This window comes from Chrysochloris asiatica, unplaced genomic scaffold, assembly GCF_000296735.1.
Source record: "Chrysochloris asiatica unplaced genomic scaffold, ChrAsi1.0 scaffold00008, whole genome shotgun sequence".
Classification (NCBI taxonomy): domain Eukaryota; kingdom Metazoa; phylum Chordata; class Mammalia; order Afrosoricida; family Chrysochloridae; genus Chrysochloris; species Chrysochloris asiatica.
This window is the reverse complement of record NW_006408526.1, coordinates 22109675-22115261: the sequence shown is the minus strand read 5'-3', so window position 1 is coordinate 22115261 and position 5587 is coordinate 22109675.

Sequence of the window (5587 nt, the reverse complement as noted above, 5' to 3'; positions counted from 1 at the left end):
TTGAAAATATTCTGGTTCTTTTGGACCCCACAGAGGCCTAGGGACTTCTATGAAGTGGTTCTCTCTTACTGCCTCCTAGGGATACCCAGAAGAGGAACAGAGAGCTCTTCTATTTTATATCTCACAAACCCATGGGAAGAGAGTGTAGTCAACCTACAGCCTACCCCCAGAACACAGTCTGATGGGAAGTCAGGTCTTCCTGACTTATCCTGCAAAAAAACTCATTGTTTCCCTTCCACCCTCCCACCTCCTGCTCCGAGGGTTCCTTTCCCAGTTAGAAAGGAATGTACTCTTTGCAGGACAGTAGGCTGCTCATTTTGTTCTTCCAAATCACTTGGCTCTTCTCTGGATCTTTTACCTTTCCAATTGGATTGTTGGTAGGGTGAAGACCAAAGGATGACAGGAAAGCCAGAAAGGAAAGGGAGAATGACCACAGGTCAAGGTGAGTTCTGGATCAGAAAACAGAGGCAGAAAGAGAAGCCCCAACGGAGTCTTGCCTACTGTTCTAATAAGATGGTTCCATGAGCATTACTGACTGCTGGTATGGTGCTGTCTGTAGGATCAACACTGCACTGCAAACCACAAAGTTGGCAATTCAAACCCACTAGCTGATCCTCTGAAACCCTGTACACAGGGTTGCTCTGAGTGGGAGTCAACTTGATGGCACTTAACAACAACAACAAGCATTATTGACACAACTTGAATCCCTAAGACAAGACCAGAGGTGGTATCCAGTCAACTCAGGTTGCCTTAATCTCCCACCCACTGTCTTTGATTCTGTTGACCCTTTCTTTTTCTGTCTTCTCAAGTCCCCAGCCTCTACCTCCTGCACCCATCTTCCCATTCCAAGATGGAGCACACAAGGCTCTTGCCTTGCCTCTACTCTCTCGGTACCTGTCTCTGTCCCTCCTCTGCTCTCCCACAGCCATGTGCCTCAACCTAGCCCCAGGTTACCCAAATGCCTAAAATTTAGGGCAGCATCTTTCTTACTAATCTATCACTATCCATCTTTTTCTCCCTTTTTTTAATCTGACTGTCTCCCAATACTTTCTCACCACTTCTCAAAAGTCAAATGAGCAGATCATTTGTTTTGAAAACACTTTCTTGGTACAGAGCAGGAAAATATACAAAGGGGAAAAAATACTCCTATATCCTTCACCCCAAAACGGAATCTCTAATTACCTTATTACTTAAAAGACTCAAACAGTATTTACTGAGCATCTATTGTTATTCCAGGCACTGAACACTGTGCTGGAGATACAAACACCTTTCCATCAAGCAATTTATAATCTAGTGGAGGGAAGAGTGACTAGGGAATTAGTCACTGAAAATCCAACAATGCAGTTATAGTCTGACATACATGGGCTCTCTATGACTTGAACCGGCATTGATTCGACAGCAACTGATTTGGGGTGGAATATAGATATAGTTATATAGATAAACATATATATAGTGAGGTTTTAAAAAGTTCATGGAAAAGCTGAATGGAAAGATAAGGGAGCAGAGAGCTAGTGGATGACAGGCTTTATGATCAGAAAGAGATTCACACAAAAGACTTGTGTGGACCTATGAGCATGTTGGAAAAAGGACTTCTTAGCAAGTGCCAACATGAACAAATGACTGCACTGTGCTCTCCCCACACTCCTTAGATTTTCTCTAGTTCATGTGACTGTGTCTTGCTTCTCTAATTAGTTTGATAAGTTCTTTAAGAGCAAAGACTTTATGTAGGTTACTCCTTGCCTTGCCAAATTCAGCTTTTGGAAACCAAGAGAACAAATGATAAATACAGGTAGGTAATCCCCGACTTATGATGTATTCAATTTATGAGTAATCACACTTAAGACTTCCTTTGTTTTCTTTTTTTACATCTCATGTTAGTAATATGTTGCAGCGAGTAACTTTCTGATGTTATCATTCTCAAGATGTTCACTTGCAGATATTCAGTTTCATGATTTACTGTTTAAAATACTGCTAGATTTACAAAGGTACTGATGATAATGAAAAAAAAATTTAATGAAGTATTCGACTTACACTGGAAACAATTTACGATGGAGTTATGAGAATGGAACCTATATGTTGCTCTGAGTCCTAGCAGAAAACATATGGTACAATAAAAGGTTTAATTAATGGGAGCTTAATGAAAGGGCTATTTCTAGAGAAATGGACAGGGTTGTGGTAACCCTCAGGGGATGGTGAGGCATCCAGGGACTAGTAACAGCAGGAAGCTGTTACCACATCTGGACTTAAAAGGGAAGAGGTGAAGGCACAGGGTGGTTATTGGACCTGGCAAGAGCTGAAGTCTTGAAAGAGGAACTACCTGTCAGGAGTTGTGGCTACATAAGAAACATAGTCATCACAGGAACTGCAGCCAGGCAGCCAGGAGACCTGGGCTGGTGGAGAGCACTGGGGACTAAATAGTACAGCCACTCTAGCCTCCCACCCTCTGCTCGCTTACTGATGCTCCCAGTGGCTGGACCCAACTAGACATTATCAGCAAAGATCAGCCTCTGGGGCACAGGTCCTGGCCGAGGAAAGCTTACCATAGATCTGGCATTTGTGTGTTGAGGGTGTGGGGATGGAGGGTTAATGGGAAAAAAGAATAACCAACACAGTAGCATTAACATTAAAAATGAAAAGGACACTCCCAGGAAGTGGCCACAGGCATCTGCAGACAGATCGGGTTTTCCTCAGGAAGTGATTTTGAAGCTGCATGGTGAGATTTGCCTTATTCCCAGCTTAATCAGCTCTTCATAAAAGGGGTTTGCCAGATGGAATAAAAACAAGTGCCTTGAAATAACAGAAATATGGCAAAGGCAGCCAAGCACAATTATATACCGCAAAACTTTTTTTTTTTAATTATCAAAAATACATGGTGATTGGTGGTTGTGTGCTATGGAGTCCAACCCTGTATAGGATTTCTGAGGCCGTAAATCTTTATGGGAGCAGAAAGCCTCATCTTTCTCCCATGGAATGGCTGGTAGTTTCGAACTGCTGACTTTGAGGTTAGCAGCCTGACTCATAACCACTACGCAACCAAAAATAATAAAATAAAAATAAATGTGACATGTTAAAATAAATTGGTTCCAAAAGTAATGTAAGGGAGGATATAAGAGTAGGAATTTTTTTCTTGTTTGCTGCTGTATCCTTGCCATTAACACAATGTGTGGGTTGCAGTCAGGGCTTGGTACATATTTGTGGAGTGAATGAATGAATGTAGACACTTTTAAAGACTTAATGATTGAAAAGCTAAAGCCAAGAATTGTTTCCCATTTATATTTATCCTCTTGGTGATCTCACATACTCCAACTTTAAATTACCATATAAATGCCAATTCACAAATTTGTGTTTGAACCACAAGATCTCTTTCCTTAACTTCCTACTCAACATTTCTACTTGGAGATCTAACATAATTATCTTGTCTAAGAAAGAGTTTGTGTTCTTCCAGAAACCGGCTCCACCTTAGCATTTCCCATCTCAGTTGATGTAAACTCCATCCTTTTTGGTGTTCAAGCCAAAAACCATTAAATATGCTTGGATTTCTCATTTTCTTTCACTCCACATGTGACTCATTAGGAAATCAGGTTAGCTCTCCATTTAAAATACCTTGAGAATCCAGGCAGTTCCCACTGATGGGAGCCATCATCCTGTCTCACATGCTGCCGACTCCTATTTGGTCTCTGGGCTCCTGTCTGTGACCTCCCTACAATCTTTTCTCGATATATCAGTTGAAGTGATGCTTTTAAAAGCATAAGTCAAATGAGAAGATGTCTCTGCTCAAAAGTCTGCACGGTCTCCCCATTTTATCAGAGAAAAAGTCAAAGTCCTTATGTGGTTGTTGTTAAGTGCTGTCAAGTCGGTTCCAACCCATAACGACCCTGTACAGGGTTTCCGAGGCTGTAAATCTTTACGGGAGCAGAAAGCCTCATCTTTCTCCCGCGGAACAGCTGGTAGTTTCAAACTGCTGACCTTAAGGTTCACAGCCCGATTCGTAACCACTACGCTACCAGAGCTCTTTAAAGCCCTTATAGTGGCTGGCAAAGCCCTCCATCAGCTGGCTCCCAGTTACCTCTGGTTTTTCCCCTATGTCTCTCCCCCCTATTCAGTCTACTCCAACTACACTGACCTTTCTGTTCCTAAAACATATTAAGTATGTTGTTGTTGTTGTGAAGTGCTGTCAAGTTTGTTCCAACCCTTAGCGACCTGTATAGGATTTCAGAGGAGCAGCTGGGTATATTCCCACCTTAAAGACTAGTTGCTTTCTTTTCCTGGAACTCTTCCCCAGAGATAATTTACCCCTATCTCCCTTCAAGTCTTTGTCAAAATCTTACTCATTCTATGAGACTTACCTTGACTACTCTACTTAATAACAAATTCTGCAGCCTTCTTACCTTCGGGCACTTCTGATTCCCTCCCTACATTGTATTACCTTCTCTCTGTAGGCTCAGCATTGTTTCATATGTTATATAATTAACTTTTTTGCTATGATTATTATTTATTAATCCATATACTCCAATAGATGAGAATCCTATACATAGACCAAGAGGCAGTCCTTAGAACAGAAGGGGATTGTGAATGGTTTAAAATCAGAAAAGGTGTGTATCAGGGTTATAGCTTTCATTATACTTCTTCAAGCTGTATGCTGAGCAAATAATATGAAAAACTGGATTATATAAAAAAGAACATGGCATCAAGATTGAAAAAAAGCTCATGAACAACCTGTGATATGCAGATAATAAAACCTTGCTTGCTGGAAGCAAAGAGGATTGAAATACTTACTTATGAAGATCAAACACTACAGCCTTCAGTATGGATTGCACCTCAGTGTAAAGAAAACAAAGATACAGATCCAATAAAAAACATCATGATGAATGAAAAAAGATTGAAGCTGTCAAAGACTTTATTTTGCTTGGATCCACAATCAATGTTCATGGAAGAAGCAGTCAAGAAATCAAACATTAAGCAAATCTGCTGCAAAGATCTCTTTGAAGTGTTAAAGAGGAAAGATGTCACTTTGAGGACTAAGTTGCACCTAACCCAAGCCATGTTTTTTTCAATCTCCTCATATGTATGTGAAAGTTGGACGATGAACAAGGAAGACCATAGAAGAGTTGATACATTTGATTTGTGGTTGGAGAAGAATATTGAAAGTACCATGGACTGCCAGAAGAACAAACAAATCTGTGTTGGAAGAAGTACTTCCAGAAATGCTCCTTAAAAGCCAGGATGACAGGACTTCATCTTTCATACTTTGGACATGTTGACAGGAAGGACCAGTCCCTGGAGAAGGACATCATTTTTGGTAAAGTGAAGGGTCAGTGAAAAAGAGAAAGACTCCCAACAAGATGGAATGACCCAGTCGCAGCAACAATGAGCTCAAACATAATGATTGTGACCAGGCAGTGTTTTGTTCAGCTGTGCGTAGGATCCGCTATGGGACGGAACTGACTTGACAGCAGCTAAAAACAACCACCACTACCCACAATAGAATGTTAGCTCCATGAAGGCAGGGAGCTTGGTTTAAGTCACTGGAACACCCTAAATGCCTAGTGTAGTACCTCAAACATAGCCAAGTGTTCAAGATATACTT